We start from the raw sequence: 18194 nt of genomic DNA on the forward strand, positions 1-18194 counted from the left end.
CACGCGGTCCCTCATCCACAGATGCAATAGAGGAGCACAACAAAGTAAAATACCTCATTTCTTCTCATGCCTTGTATGAAAGGTGTGATAGAAGTCAGCAAGTAGAAAAGGCACCAGATTCATTGTTATAAATACTTCAATCACCAAGTGATCCATGAACTTGTCCATATTTGGGAAGAGAAAAATTCCATGAATCAGGAGTGCCAAGGTTGTGCCGTACCCCAAAATTTGCCCTTCCCATTTTCACTTTTCATCTGACCCATGACTTAAGATTCATCTGCATTCATCCATTATGCATCATGCATTCATGTTAATACAATCCCATAGATTCAAAGCTTATGGTTAATCCCAAATAGGGTTTTGCTGGAGGAATACAAACTCTAATTTACGCCTCTTAGTTAACTGAGATCAACTGTTGACTTTATGGTTAACTAGTTGACCAAAGTCAACCATCCATTCCTAAGTCCATATTGTCTCAACTTTAATAACATCGATCATATGAAATGCAGTGTGCATGAATGCATGGTGATGCATGTAAAAATGTTTTATTTTTATTTTTTTAAGGAACACTTAAAATATGTTATTACACATTTTTTTAGAATATGAACACAATAAAAATAACTTTATTCATAAATCTAAAGCAAAGGTTTGTACGGGGATGATGCCCACTGACAATAATACATCAAGTAATAAAAACGAAAGACAAATTCTTAAAAGAACACAAAAACTAGAGTGGTGCCTCCATGGCCTTCTTCATATGGGCCTTAAACTCCTTCAACATGACATCACATAACCTGATAAACTCAAGTACTTCTTAGGGAGTGTTGTGGAAGTTTGCAACACCATCAACTCTTTTCTACATCCTATGGGTGTCTCGAACCAAGTTGTTAGCGAACTCTACCAGATTGGAATGTTCAACCCTCCATGCTTCTGCCCGGTCACCTTGTTTATGAACAATGACTTAAGCAGCAGTTGCGAGGTCCCTTAGGTGCTGGATTTCTCCTTCTAACTGTGGGTCCTGAGCTGTCAGGACTTCGTGATCTTGGTTTTGAAGACGCACATGCTCTCTAAGGTTTAAGAGCTTTTGGTAGATCCTCCTCTAATTAATTGGTAGCATCTGCTAAACTTCTATCCTTAGTTGTCATTATCTCGCAGCAGCATCTTGAGATTCTGCTAGTGCCCTTTTGAATCCCCGAATTTGAATCAACACAACGTTGTCTCTCTCTTCTTGTTCCCATACGGATAACTCCCATGACCTCTTCCACCTTTGAACTTCATCTCGGGCTTCCTTTAATTTACTATTGGTATTTTTAGAGTTAACTCCGATGCTGAATAAGCCTCCTAAAGTTTTTTATCTTTTGCTTTTTTCAGTGGTTCTTTTCGTAGGTTGTGTCGTAAAGACTATGCTCTAAGATTTCCTTATCCTGTTCTAGCCTAGTAATATTGGCTTTGAGACAATCAACCTCCTTGATGGATATTGGAATAAGGTCAGGTATGTTTGGGACATAAGTTCAGTCTATCACAAAAGGTAGCTTAATTAAACAGACCATTTCCTTAACCCAAGGGGTGTTGAATTCTTCGAATGAAGTATCCTTCCTCTTTAGATTGTTTTCCTTTACATGCACCTTTTCCCATGCACAAGTAACCTTTCTAAGCAGTTCTTTGTGTGAGGTCTCTCCCCCATGCAAGATAAACTCCTTCAGCTCGTCTTCCTTAGGCCTCTCCCACATGGGATGGCCCAACTGTCTTAGAGCCAATACAAGATTGTAATTAATGAACCCTTTGGAACCAATAAGGGGTACATTTGGGAAATTCCCACAACTGATAATTATATCCTCGGCGTTTATCTTCTTCGGGTACTAGAGGATTGATCCTTCATTGAGGGACATAAGCTTTTGAGCCCAAGCACGGTTACCCTTGGTCTTTATCATATGGATGTCTTTATAAAGGTGCGAGGCAAACCATTGGTACAACAACGGAATGCAACAACACAGTGATCCCTTCTCTTTACTATGGCAGATGCTCATGGTGTAATATACATCAGCCAGCAGAGCGGGCACTGAATCTACCTCTAGATTCTTCACAGCCCAAAAGATATTGATAGCAACGGCATCAACAAAGTCACTCACATTAGGTAAAAGTACTATCCCAAATATTACCAAAGCTAAGACGTCAACATAGGACCCCCATCTTTTTGTCCCATCCATTCTTCGGGCTACTCCCTCCAAGTAACTTCTCTTGAGACCTTGGATGTCTCTGTCTTCTTTGTAGTGTGGCAGAAGGTCCTTGATGGGTATCCCTAAAGTCATAGCTAATTCCCTAGGCTTTACTTTTTGCCTCATTCCCATGTAGGGTCCCTTTCTATCTTCAGGGATGTCCAAGTATAACCCAAACTCTTCTAGCGTAGGGGGCTAGGAGAAAGTCTTGAAACAAGAAACACCATAGAGGTGGATTATAGAATTAGGCCAATGAAGTGATTGCCTCTACCTTTACAGGGATTCTTAAGAGATCAAGAATCCTCCTATATTTGAGTGTAAACTTTCTCTGAATGGTGTTGGGCATCAGCCCTTGAAGAACCTTTAAGCTTTGGAGATCTGGCATGGTTGCCTTGATACATAGGGTTATCCTTTTATTTGAATTCATTTCCATCAAGTACCTACAACTGATTTTGAAATTCCCTAAATGATGGTAAATATATGCAAGAAGGTTTATTTTAATGCAAATGGCATGATGATATGAATGCCTTTTGACTTTAAAGTTTTTTTTTGTTGGGATAATCATGTAAGTATGCCCTATATTGGGTAGGCTTCTTAAGATTAGGTTGGATCTACGGTTAGACTACCCAATTCCCTCACTGGTAGATTATAAAGCTTTGGGTAAGAAAATAGCCCTAGAGTCATGGATTATACCCTTATTTTACCGTGAGAAGGAGAAAACCTTCCTATGGTAATCCTTTAGGATAAGTCTCATCTAGGTGGGAGCTTAGTAACAACCCCTACAGGTTGATAACATAAGGTCACCCCGATTTGAGGGTGTTCTAAAAGAGGTCCCTAGAGTCATAGACCAAATTCAAAGTTCCATCATGAAGAAGTGCTAGCCTTCTCATAACAAATCTTTTGAATTGATCTACTATAGGTGGAATCATCATCAAAGACCCCATGGGATGGGAACCCTAGTGGCCAAGACAGGATGACCCCTTACTTAAGCTTATTATTTTTTCTCAAGCATGGGTTTTAGCTTCTCACACAGTATCAATCCCAACCAATGATATGACAGTTTAATATAAGAGAATAATAAGGAGCATAAAATATAAAATAAAATAAGTAAATGAGAAGCGGTAAAAAAATAATAATAATAAAAGCAAGCAAACCAAGACAACACACAAAACCTTAAAATTGGAGGTTAGGATGGACTCTCTATAGAGAAGTATAAGACGTCCCCAACAGAGTCGCCAGCTGATGTGGCTGAAAAAATGACAGAGTCGCCACCATCCTTTATTCATTCCTAAGGAACATGGGAATAATGATAAAACCTAATATTTAAGGGCGAGAGACTAGGTTCGAGAGTCAGTTTAGTAAGGGGAAGTTGTTAGACACCCCTTACCTCCATTGTACTCAATGAGATTCTCCTACAATTCTAGGGTTAGTGTGTATTTCTAAGGTGTTTGTTTGATTACTAATTAACTATTAATTATTTATTATACTTACCAAAGATATTTGATTTGAATTAATGGGAGACCCAAAATGGTGTTTTATAATTGTACTCGCTAGAGTTTACAACTCTATATCTACGTACCTTCGCATTAGATGAAGGATCAGAGTACCGTATTTCTTCTTGAAAATGTTGGTCGGTTGGTTGTTTTTATCCCTTGAGAAGTCCTCACGCATCGGGAGCGGAGAAGTACTTGATTTTAAAAATGCCTCAATACGCTAGGATAGAGGTCTTACGATTTAAAGTGAGTTTGAATTGATTTTATCCCTTTATCCCTTGCAAAAATATTATTTTAATTTATTTAAGAAAATAAATTAGGAATCATAATTTTGTCTTAGGCATAACCCTTTATCCCAGTTTTAAACCCCAATTTAACCCTTGAAAATGCCATAGTTTTATCCCAAATCGTATCCCATGTCTTTGTCCCATTTTTATTTTGAAAATATCACTTAATTTAATTAATAAAAATATATTAAATATGATGTAATAATATAATACAAAATAAATCAAATTATATAAATTAAATTAGATGTCAGGAGGCATATCCCCTATCCCTATTTTATCCCATTTTTTATATCCCTTAAAACCCTAAAAATTATCCCTGATTCTATCCCATAATTCTTGATTTAATTAACTCTAATAATGATATAACCCTAATTAATTAGAATATTACTATTATAATTAATAAAATTAAATAAATAAATATCATGACTAAATAAATGACAAAAAAACTAATTTTATTTTTAATTGAATTAACCCTAAATATTGAATAGATAAATTTTAATTAATTAACTAAAAAGAAAATAAAACAAGGGGGTGTCTTTTATACTGGATTAACAAATTGGCCAATGTTGGGGGTGTGAACAACAATGGAGGAGGGGCCCATATCCGTAAGAAGCCCAATATGGTCCATGGTGTACTCGGGAGAGTCTAGGGTTGACTCTCTACTGAGTTCGTTAGATGCGCTGACCACTTGGTCAGCAAGATGGGTTTACGGACTTTGGATGTAAGGTCAACCAAATGGAAGGGCATGATCTCGGGTCAACTCAAAGAGCACCATATACTTAGCCTCATCAGATGAGTCAAATTCAACTCATCTGATGGCTTCGGATGGGGACATGTGTAGGAGAACAGGGGGATCCAGGGGTGAGGTATAAGAACCTAGTCCCTTTAGAAATGGTTCACTTCCATTTATTCTTTCTCTCTCTCTGAGCCTCTCTCTTCTCTCTTCCCTTCGCTTTCTCGACCACTATTTTTTCCACCCTAAACCATCCTGGAACCACTGCCTTCAATCGTGCTCTTCATGTTCACCAGGAACATGAAGAACATCCACCCCAAAAACCGACCACCGTTGTCTCCCTTCCCACCGTAACCTCCAGATCTCCGATTAAAGTCCAATCGGGATCTTCAACTGGTGTCCATCCGGATGATGAACACCTACCTAGAACCCTTCAAACCTAAGAACCCTAACCCTAAAGAGATGAACCTTCATCTTCTTCGTTCATCCCAACCCCAACCTTACCTAGATCGAACCCTAAATTACCCATAATTAACTTAAACCATCACCAAACCACAAATCTCAAACCCCTGGATCTCAACCAAACATCAAACAATAATTTTACCTTAAACATATCACAAACCAAAAAAAATCTATTTATTTGAACCCTAATCCCCAAGTTTTAACCCCAATCATCATACACATATAACAAATGAATCATCAAACAACAATAAGCACGAGTCAGAATTCTACCAACCTACGGAGAAGAGTCTCTCCGGCTAAAAGGTAACAATCTTTAACTTATTTTTACTATTTCTGTCTTTCCCCTGCCTTCTCTAACTTCTTCTTTTTTCTTCGTGTGAGGTACTGTTGAATTGATGGAGGCTAAGTTTAGAGGAATTAGGGTTTCAGTGTAAAATCCTAATCTCAGTTTAATTCGAGCTTTGGTGAAGGATTGAAATTTGCAGCAACTGAAGTATTTCCTTAGGGTTTTCTTCTATGTCACCAATTATGTTTAATATTTAGGTTTATATAGATTAATTTTAGGTTAAGTTATTCAATTAGATTGGTTCATTTAGGAAAATTAGAATTTGATTTGATTGTAGTTTTATTAGATTTTGATTTTGTTCAAAAATAGATTTAGGATTCCAAATTGTAACTGATATTTGTAATGTATTTGGTCTGAGTTTGAATGTAATCTCCGATTCGAAATGTATCTGGATTCAATAATAGAAAAAAATGATTGAATTTGATTTTGATTTTTTTGATCCGTTTTGGTTCCTCACTGCGGGCAGATATAGGGTTTTCAAATTGGGGTATGTTGGGGATGAACACACGTCACCCTTGACCCGATCAGATGATGATGATGGGTCTTACTTGGCCCAGTTGGAACTTGGGTCATCCCCTTGACCCAATTATGTTGAGGCCCGAATAGAACTAACTCCAATTCCAAATTTAAACAAAAACCCAATTGTAAAACAAAGTTCCGAAAATAAAAAATAAAACCTAATTAAATAACAAGTTAATTATTTATTTAAATTGATAATTTAACTCATATCCACTTAAAAAAAATATAATTAACCTATTAATCTGACTTAATTAGAAGTCAATTAAAAAACTAATTAATTTAAAATCCTAAATTAATTAACATTTTATTAATCTAATTATAAATTAATAAATTCAATTAATTTTATCACTAATATTAATCCATATTTAATTAATCTAATTAATCCTATTACTAATAACAAGATATTAAATAACCATTTACACCAATAAAACAAGTCATCAACAACTAATCTAATTTTCGTGATGATATTAACCTACTAGTTATTTGAAAATGGGATTAATGGTTTAGAAAAGTCAAAATGGTCTTCCTTTGACTTTTCAGGTTATTGGAGTTGACCAGATGACTTGCAGGGGAAGCAAAAAAAGTTAGTGATTTTCATGAATAGGGTGTTCAAATTTTGGGGTAAACAAGAGTCATATCCAAAAGCACACACTAAGAGAACGTTGTAGCAGCAACATAATGTTTCCTCATAAGCTTCTAAAGAGTGAATCAACGCATAAGCAGAAAGATCATTGCAACAACAACTTGAACATCTTTCAGAACTTCTCATGATTGGCGCATAAGTTGAATTGGAACACATTGTTCAGAAACTGATGACGTTGAACGTCATATACTCAGAATCAGAACTGGTTGTTAAAGCTACACAATAACAAACCATTAGGGTACCAAAATTATTCTCACATAAATACAACATTGTTATCATCAAAACTCAATGTATAGATGCATCTAAACAAGTTTGGTTATGGTATTCTTCTTCTCCTTCAAGTCCTTGTTCTCCTTATCTCACATTTGTCTCTCCTTTTCCAATTGCACAACTTCTATGTACTAACAAGTTTGACTCCTCTCACATATTCTACTAATTTTAACCTAAAATATAATTAATTCCCTTTTTCACACTTTTTACCCTTCCATTAATCTCTATTTTCATCATTTTCTCTTATTTTTCTAATAATTCTACCTTTTTCCCAATATCACTATCTATTTTATTATTATTCTATCATTTTAATCAAATAAAATTAACTAAAATTCTATTGAACCCCCAAAAATTACATAACATATGCCATCACCAAAAGAAATATTTAAAGGTATATCAAATCACCCAAATAATTACATAAAACAATGAAAATCCAATTAAATAAATTAATTGAATTCAGTGTATTACACCCATGGGGAAAATTACATGTGTTAGATCCCCAAGATAGGATCTTTGACGCCCATAGAGGCAATTATATGCACTGGATCCTCAAGATGGGATCCTTCCCACCCATAGAGGCAAATACATGCGTTGGATCCCTAAGATGGGATCCTTGCTGCTCATAGAGGAAATTACATGCATTGGATTCCCAAGATGGGATCCTTGCAGCCCACATGGGCAATTACATGCGTTGGATCCCCAAGATAGAATCCTTGTCGCCCATAGAGGCATTTACATACACTGGATCCCCAAGATGGGATTCTTGTTGCCCATATAGAAAATAACATACATTGGATCCCCAAAATGAGATCTTTTCCGCCCATAGAGGCAATTACATGTGTTGGATCCCTAAGATGGGATCTTTGTCACCCATAGAGGCAATTACATGCATTGGATCCCCAAGATGGGATCCTTGTCGCCCACAGAGGAAATTATATATGTTGAATCCCCAAGATGGGATCTCTAATTCCCATGGAGTCTACTACGCTGGATCCTCAAGGTTGGGTCCTTGTTGCCAGTAAGGGTAATTAAAAATAGTGAATCCCCCTGAAAACAGATTATCTCCATCTCAAAAACAGCCACAACGATAAATGCAAAACAACAAACCAATTAACGGTAAAGACGACTAACATAAAAAGGCGCCCTAGAGGGATATCGCTGTTCCAAATGGTTACAAAAGCCCCCGAATGGGTCAAAAGAAATACAACAAAGGAAGGAACAAAAGACAAAAATCCACATAGACCTAACATCATTCTCCTTGGGATACTTCCTCCATAACAACATGCTCCTACTGGGGACTTTCAGGCTCGCCGCCCTCCCGGCCGCACCTTCCCCGTGAGCAAAAGGACACTCAATTTAAGATAAATTGTTGCCTTCTCATCTACCATCACCCCATCTTTCACGACATTGAAATTATTTAATAAACTCAGGTCGATAGTGGGGTACAAAAAAAAGACTTGCTCCTTGGCACGCTTAAAGTATACGCCAGTAGTAGACAACATTTCATCGATCAAATATGATACATCATTCTCTAAACCTTTATGGCAAAGGAGAATTACATCCAAAGAGTCCTATAGAGACTTTTTCTTAATAGATATCTCCATGGCCTTGGCCTGGGTTTCCTTCAACCTCTTCTCTTATTTTTCCTCATCTTGCTAAAGGGACTACAACATCTAGCCTCTAGTTCGCTAGTAGCCTTGTCATACCTTCCCCGTTTGACATCCTGAAGCATAAATTCCCTTAGTAAAAGGGTATCTTTAATATTCATAATGGCCGAAGAGGATTATGAACACATGGCTTGATACTCAGTAGGGAACTCCTTGGAAAAGGGGATGTGTTAACCTTTGAAGCGGAGAAGGTCGTAACTAACATCGTTCCACCATAGCGAACGAGTCTTGCCTCCAATAAGCTTTGTCACCAAAATAACAACTGAAGGGGACCCCTCTCCCAGCCTTTAAGCCGTATCCTCTAGTAACTCCGAGGTCGAGGCCTTAACCACCCTCTTCTGCCTACAGAAGGTAAAACCCCCAGGGTGGCATTTTGGACTATTGGCACCTGAACCGACAGACTTGATTCTCTCCCATCTCTGTCTGCACTCTTCGACTGAGGTCTTATCCATTTGGCCTACATAAACAAAACATAGGTCATGAAAGGAACATAAGGGCCAACAAACCAAGAGAAAACAAAATGCGTTTACCTATATAGGCGGCAAGGTGCTCGACCTCCCCGCCACAGATTAATTGCTTCCCAATAGTTCATAACTTTGAACTGCCATAGAAAGCGAACGTTCCTTCTCTCTTTAAGGGATAAGAACGTCCATTCGTAGCCTATAACTATCGTCGGGTCATCAGTCCATGATAACGGAAACAAGGACGCCATCAGTACCCAACATTCCAAGAGAATCCTTTTGCCCCCTCACTCGGACAAACTTATCTTTCCAATGTTTATAGTCATTGGAGTGAGAGGTAAAAAGACCCTTTGTCCATCGATTGCTCATGGTCACACAACTAATTTTTATCGGTTTGGTAACAAAGAAAGAGAAAAGACCCCTCATATTCAGGTTGATGTCTATCCCCTTACAAACCATCTTGGAAGCCATATTATAGACCCAGTTGTTCGAAAATAGTTGAGAGGGAGAGACATTGAGGACCTTGAGAATCTCGATGGAAAGACCATAAAGAGGAAAAACGAAACCCATGTCCTTAATAAATGGAGGATAAAAGTAGATATCGAGGTGACGGGCGAAGTCACCCTCTCTGATGGTAGACAAATCTCTAGGATAACCCGGTCTTCATCCCCCGAGGAAGAAACATTCACTCCCGACCTAAAGGCATGAATTTGTTCCTAAAAAATATAAGTATAGATGAAGTCATTAGTGTAACACCCCATTTTTTATTAGATATTTTAATTGTTTGAATTATATATTTTGATTATTTATTTTATGGTTGGGTGTTGACGGAGTATGTATCCTTAAGTTAGGGGTATAGAGGGATGATAAAAGTAAGTAGAATAACTTAAAATTGTTTTGATAATTAAAAATAATTATTTATTTATTTTTATTTTATTAATTAGTGAAAATAGAATAATTGGGCCAAATGTGAGAAATTGAGAAAGTTGGTGGGAGGAAGGAATATGAGATAATTAAGTTTGGGCCAAGTTGGTGATTTCGAAAAGTTTATCCTAAAAATAAAAAGTTAAGAAAAACCTAGGTTTAGGGAGATTTTCACATTACGTGACATTTGAGAAAAAATGAGCAAAGAGGCAATAGGAAAGGTGATCAAGGGAAGAGAGTGAAGGTTTCAATTTAGAATTTTGCAAGGAATCCAGGTAAGGGTGGGAACTTATTCCAATAGTAATGGGTATGGTAGAAGGGTAGAATGGAGGAACCTTTGACCTCCTTAGGGTTGGGTGTTTTGATTCATAATTATGAATTTGGATGCTATGATAATTATTATATGATGATTATATGATGAATTTCGTGTGCCTTATATATGTGTAGTTTTCTGTTTTGATGATTGAACTTATATTCACCATTGTTACAATTTTGAAGGTTTTAGACGTAATCTTAAAATTGTGATTAAATGATTTAATTGTGTTAAAATTGTAAATTAACTTTAGATAATTAGAGTATTACATGAGTTGTAATTTTCTGAGCATTTGGCTTTTTACATAATCGAAATCGGAGGTCCGGAAGGCCTCCAACGATGAAAAACGCATAAAATTTTGCATTTTGTTTGTCACAATCGCAAGCCTTTTTTTTATGTTTTTCGATCGAAATCGTTTTGGCCATACCTTTTAATTCGTAAGTCCAAATAGAGTTCCTTTTGAAGCGTTGAATATCTGAAATAGAGGGCTATATCTTTGTTTCAGGGATAAAATAATTTTGGTGATTATTTCATGAACGTTTTTGGGATTGAAGAAGATGAAAATTGTGTTGGAACTTTTAGAAAACAATAACTTTTTACTAACGTCTTCGTGCACGGTTTTGATCATAACTTTCAACTTGTGAATCATTTTGGGTTGGGGTTTGAAGCATTAGAGAGCTGACTCTAAGAGATATAATGTGATGGTGATAAGTGAATTGATTAAGTATTATTCCTATGCCTACTGTGTTGGTGAAGATTTTGTTCATATGTTCGGTTAATGAATTGTTGACATATCCCAACGATTTTGGTCATAACTTTTATTTCGTAAGTCCGGTTTTAATGTTGTTTGAAGCATTAGAAAGCTAATGCTCAAACCTATAACATGGTAGTGATTGTTGAGATGTTTTAATAATATTGACATGCCTACTGTGTTAATAAATGTATTGGTTTATACGTTTGGTTAACGAATCATTGCATTGTTGTAATATCATTGTGTGATAATTATGTTGTTATGTCGATGATGTTAAGATGTTGACGAGTTGTTGTTGTTTGTTGATGTTATTCATGTAGTAACATGAATTGTTTGTTGCATGATGAATGATGTGATGCATAAATGATGAGATGTGTGTGGGGATCCTTTAGGTGAACCTTGTTGTATTAATGCATGTTATTTGAGAGTCATGCATCTTGGTGTACGGGCTTTGGTACAATTTTGGTGAGCCTCGATTCTATGGTGATGGGTCGGGTGCGAGAAGTTAATTCTTATTATGAGGGATTAGTGAAGCGTTATCTATGTTGATGGTAACGAGTTTTGGTGAGCCTCGATCCCATTGTGATGGATCGGGTACAAGTAGCTAATTCCTATTATGGGGGATTAGTGAAGCGTTACCTATGGTGATGGTAGAGATTTTGGTGTGCTCTGGTTCCAAGAGGGAATTGATCCTATGGTGGGAATCAAGGAGTGATATGAACCCGAGTGTTCATATTTGGTACCATATGCTTGTCGAGTCGATGTTGAGTATATTGCATAAGTGTTGCATTTGTATTAGTTGTTATTGATGTGTTGTTGGATGAGATGTTGTTGCATATGATGTTAATGAGAATTGACATGTGATTTTGTATGATGTTAATGATAATTGAGATGTTGTTGTGTATGATGTTGATTATGATTTGGATGTAAGAATGTGATATATTGTTGTGCATAATTGTGTAGATGTTGTAGTCTATTCTTCATTCTAGATCATTATTATTGAAATGAATTCTCACCCTTCCTGTTTGAATGTTACCTTTACATGGGCATCATGCAGATACTCAAGAGTAGTATTGTTGAAGTAAGTGGAAGGTAGCTTTTGGATTACTTCTTTATTTTATCGCTTTTACTAGTGGTACCTTACTCTGATCATGTAACATCGGGTTGGGTTAAACGCTTATTTTATTCCTTATGTTTGATTATGTTGAAGTCATAAGACTAATTTTGTTGTTGAGAATTCTTAAGATGTTGAGTTGATTGATTACAACTCTCTTATTTTGTTATTACGATTGAAGTTGAGACTAGATGTTATGACTTGCTTTATCTTCCATAATTGTGATGATAATTCCGCTGTGATGATACTTTAAAATGGAAGTGAGCATCCAGTGATAAGTTATGAATGTCTTATTATGTGAATATATAATACCGATCAGATGGGATGGATGTCGTGTAAACATCCTAGGTATGATTTAGATAAGTGGAATGTCGTGTAAACATCCTTATTACAAATGTGTGTATTGAAATTTCCTATTGAAACCCGTGTTATGGAGCAGGGTGTGTTGTTATGAAGGTGTGACACCCTACATGGTTTTATTTTATATTTAATTTACGCTATAAATTATGTGTAAGGTATAGGGTGTTACATTAGTGGTATCAGAGCAAGTCGGTCCGTCCGGTCAGGTTATTTAATTATGTTTGTTCCCTAGTATGTGATATGTGTGTGAGAACACTGTCGATGCTTGTTTTATTTTCCATTTGCAGGTTGGGAATGAAACAAGTGAGGGAGAAGCGTCTGCTTATCTTGGATGTTCCAACTGTATCGAGCTTGGACATTATATTGTTGCATGCAAGAGTGCAGTGTTGGCTAGTTAACCTGTTTTGAGAATATTGTGCTTTCCCTGAACCCAAAGAGAGGTCGGATTTGAGGATGGTGTTAGTTATAAAAATGGTGTGATCCTTGAGGGAATACGGTCAGGTGTTCTCATTGGTCGCTTCCTTGGGGGGGGGAGGCGATGATTTGGCTAGAGATGAGTCAGTGGTGTGTTGAGTATCCTGACGTGTTCCCTAAGGATGTCTATAGTTTGTATTTTGTTGGAACTGTAAGAACAAAAATTATTCTACAACAGATTCCAAGATTTTGATGATAACAAAAGACGAAACCAAAAAATGGCACTCTAACAAAAAGTTTCTAAGTGTGCAGGAATCTAAACAAAAAGAAAGGAATCTGATTACGTCATCAGATACAGAATCATATCAGATACAAATTATCAGAAGCATCTGAAGTAGTAACGCGCTCAAGATGTTCTAACTCTGAGCAAAACAGCAAAAACATCAGAGGCATCTGAACAAGGAGTACGCTCTAGAAGTTCTGACTCTGAACAAAGGTATATCTAAATTCCAAAAGCTCTCAGCGTCATCTGAAGACATCATCAGAACCCTAAGAGATCAAAACATCAGAAGCTCCGAATCCACAGAGCAAGATCTCTGATTAACAGAGTCACATAAGACCTTGATTATGGATTTCCTCAATCAGAAAGAGTAACGTCAACTTCGAATTTAAATGGAAAGGGACTATTATTGGAAAGAAGTTATTCGGGGAGACAAAGTTGTTTTGGCAAGAAACAACAGAAGTTATGGCATTAATTCATATTTAAGATTAAATATCTGCCATCAAGTTCAACGGTCCTTTCATCTCTATATAAAGGACAACAAACAGCATTGAGAGATAGACCAACACGCATAAACTCCTTCTCCTCTCTCTCTCAACCTTTCACGAAGCTTTTGCTTAGAACGTGAAACATTCTTTTGCTCGTACTATTGTAATATTTGCTTTATCCTAGAAGCACTCTAGATTACAAAATCTTTTTATATATTACTTTATTTCCTCAAGTGACTCTGCGCAGTCTGTATACTTGAGAGGACTAAGAGATCTTTCTCTTAGACGTTGGTTGTAATAATCTTTCAAGATTAGTGGATTAAGTCCTTATTGAAGGCGAAATCACCTTGGTCGGGTGGACTGGAGTAGCTTTGTGTTATAAGCGAACCAATATAAATTCCTTGTGTGGTTTTATTCTGAAAAGGCGCTTATTTTCCAAAACAATTCAAACCCCCCCCTTTCTTTTTTTTCTCACCTTCAATTGGTATCAGAGCTTCGGCTCTGTTATTGATTTTCTAATCAAACACTTAACAGTGTAGAGAGATCTAGAACGAGAAAAAACGTGGCCCACACAAATGAAAGAGACAGTTACAATGCTAAGCCTCCTGTCTTTGATGGAGAAAAATTCGACTACTGGAAAGATAGGATTGAGAGCTTCTTTCTAGGCTATGATGCTGATATCTGGGACATTGTCACAGATGGATACAAACCTCATGTCACAGAGGATGGAGTTGAAGTTCCCAGAAGTATGATGTCAGATGATCAGAAGCGAGTTTTCAAAAATCATCACAAGGCCAGAACCATACTTCTCAATGCTATATCTTACAACGAGTATGAAAAGATCACCAACAGAGATACAGCCAAAGACATACTTGACTCTCTAAGGATGACTCATGAAGGAAACTCTCAGGTCAAAGAGACAAAGGCTCTGGCGCTTATCCAGAAATATGAAGCCTTCAAAATGGAGGATGATGAAGCCAGAGAGGTAATGTTCTCTAGATTCCAAACTCTTATTGCAGGTCTCAAAGTTCTAGACAAAGGGTACACAACTGCAGACCACGTCAAAAAGATAGTCAGAAGCTTGCCAAAGAAGTGGAGACCCATGGTCACTGCTCTGAAGCTGTCTAAGGATCTGAACAATATCAGTCTTGAAGAGCTTATCAGTTCTCTCAGAAGCCATGAGATAGAACTAGAGGAAGACGAACCTCAGAAGAAGAACAAGTCTGTAGCATTAAAGTCCAGATCTGAAAGATGCAAATCTGACAGAACCAAAGCATTCCAGGCCGAGACAGAAGATGCAGATGACTCTGAACAAGAAGATTCTGATGAGGAAGAAGAATTGTCCCTCCTGACCAGAAGAGTTAAACAACTCTGGAAAAAGAGGAACAACAACTTCAGAAGACCAAAACCCAGAGGGGATCGATCAGAATCAACCTCAAAAGGTAAAACTAACAAAGATATTACTTGTTATGAATGTAAAGAAACAGGTCACTATAGGAATGAATGCCCCAAGCTAAAGAAAGATAGTTCCAGAAAAGAAAGTTTCAAGAAAAATACCTTTAGGACAAAGAAATGATTAATGGCTACCTGGGATGATAGCGAATCTGACTCATCAGAATCTGACTCTGATGAACAGGCCAATGTGGCATTCATGGCTACCACATCCAGGAATAGTTCAGATGAAGAATCTGAAGAGGTATTTTATGAACTCTCTCGATCTGATCTAGAATCATGCTTGTCAGAAACGCTTAGCTCATATCAGAAATTAAAACAAAAGTTTAAAGCAATAAAAGGCTGTCTTGAAGAAAAAATTTGAAGAATGTGGCAAGCTTGAGATGACAATTCTAAAACGAGAAGATGAAATCAGATCTTTAACATTACAAAGAGACGCTGCAAATAAAAATCGTTTAGAACTGGAAGAAGCGTTATCTCAAGCTCCACAGACTTCAAATACAATAATTTATAAATATGAAGAAGCCTTTCAAGAATTTATGAAAAATGGGATAGGAAGGAGTGTTATGGCATCCATGATTTATGGAGTCGGTCAAAACAATAAAAAGGGAATTGGGTATGATCCTAAGGAAGATAAAACTTCTACTAGTGACCAACTAAAATCTCCATTTTCATATCACTACACACACACACAAGAACAAAAATTTGAAAATGCTAGAAAACCCAAAGTTATAAGAAACTCTGGGAAAACTAATCAGAAAGGACCCAAGAGACTCTGGGTACCAAAAGATAAGATTGTTTATGTTGCAGATATCCTATGCAGCAAAGTTCAAACACCAGTCATGGTACCTGGACTCTGGATGCTCGCGACACATGACGGGAAGAAATTTTATGTTCCAAAGCCTAGAACTTAAAGACGCTAGATTCGTATGCTTCGGAGGAGATCAGAAAGGAAGGATCAGAGGCTTCGGAACTATTGGTAATGGTACTCTTCCCTCTATATCTGATGTCCTTTACGTGGAAGGATTAATGCATAATTTGTTATCCATAAGTCAATTAAGTGATAACGGTTATGACGTGATCTTTAATCAAAAAACATGTAAAGCCATAAATCAAAACAATGGTTCTGTCCTATTCACAGGCAAGAGGAAAAACAATATTTATAAAATTAATCTTTCTGATTTAAAAGAACAAAATGTGAAATGTCTGATGTCTGTTCACGAAGAGCAATGGGTATGGCATAGACGCTTGGGCCACATTAGCATGAGAAAACTATCTCAGCTAAATAAACTCGAGTTAGTCAGAGGCCTACCTAAACTGAAGTTTTCTTCAGATGCTCTATGTGAAGCATGTCAGAAAGGAAAATTTTCAAAAACCTCTTTCAAAAAGAAAACTATTGTCACCACCTCTAAGCCTCTGGAACTTCTTCACATTGATTTATTTGGTCCTGTGAAAACAACATCAGTCAATGGAAAGAAGTATGGACTGGTCATTGTTGATGATTTCAGTCGCTGGACATGGGTGAAATTCCTAAAGCACAAGAGTGAGTCACACTCTGTATTCACTAGTTTCTGCTCCAAAGTGCAAAAAGAATTTGACTCTAAAATTATTAGAGTCAGAAGTGATCATGGTGGAGAATTTGAAAACAAAAATTTTGAGGAATTATTTGACTCTAATGGAATATCCCATGATTTCTCCTGCCCTAGGACTCCACAACAAAATGGAGTTGTAGAGAGGAAGAATAGGACACTCCAAGAGATGGCCAGAACCATGATCAATGAAACAAATGTGGCTAAGCACTTTTGGGTCAAAGCTATAAATACAGCGTGTTATATTCAGAATAGAATCTCCATAAGACCTATTCTGGAAAAGACTCCCTATGAACTGTGTAAAGGAAGAAAACCAAACATTTCATATTTCCATCCATTTGGATGTTCTTGCTTTATTTTAAACACTAAAGAACATCTGAACAAGTTTGATTCCAAAGCACAGAAAGGTATTATGTTAGGATACTCAGAACGCTCTAAAGGCTACAGAGTATACAATACAGAAACCAAAATTGTGGAAGAATCAATTCATGTCATATTTGACGATAAGCTTGACCCTGAAAAGTCAAAGCTAGTTGAAAATTTTGCAGATTTAGAAATCACTCTTGCAGGATCTGATAAAGCTCCAAAAGCAACTGCCACTCAGAACTCTGAGGAAATTAATTCCCTAGTAATTCCAAAGAAAGCTAAAAGTCGCATCAACGTATCTGAAGATTTGATTCTGGGCAACAAAGACGAACCTGTCAGAACCAGATCTACCTTTAGGACTTCTGAAGCGACGCCTCTGGGACTAGTGTCTCTGATCGAGCCTACGTCCTGTGATGAAGCCCTTCAAGATAACGACTGGGTTTCAGCTATGCAAGAAGAGTTAGATCAATTCACAAAGAATGATGTCTGGGATCTTGTTCCCAAGCCCAGAAGCACTCACGTTATTGGAACTAGATGGGTTTTCAGAAATAAACTGAATGAGAAAGGAGAAGTCGTCAGAAACAAAGCTCGACTGGTAGCTCAAGGTTACAGTCAACAAGAAGGTATTGACTACAATGAAACCTTTGCTCCAGTCGCAAGGTTAGAATCTATTCGTCTTCTTGTATCTTTTGCTATTAATCATTCTATTAAATTATATCAAATGGATGTCAAGAGCGCATTCCTTAATGGTTATATATCAGAAGAAGTGTATGTCAACCAACCTCCAGGTTTTGAAAATCCAAATTTTCCAGAACATGTCTTTAAACTTAAAAAATCTTTATATGGACTTAAACAAGCTCCCAGAGCTTGGTATGAATGTTTAAGTAATTTTCTTCTGGAACACAATTTTATCAGAGGGAAAGTTGACTCCACACTCTTCTGTAAAAACCTTAACAATGATCTCATGATATGTCAGATATATGTTGATGATATTATTTTTGGTTCTGCTAACGCCTCTGTTTGTCAAGAATTCTCTGAGTTAATGC

This window comes from Lathyrus oleraceus, chromosome 2, assembly GCF_024323335.1.
Source record: "Lathyrus oleraceus cultivar Zhongwan6 chromosome 2, CAAS_Psat_ZW6_1.0, whole genome shotgun sequence".
NCBI lineage: Eukaryota > Viridiplantae > Streptophyta > Magnoliopsida > Fabales > Fabaceae > Lathyrus > Lathyrus oleraceus.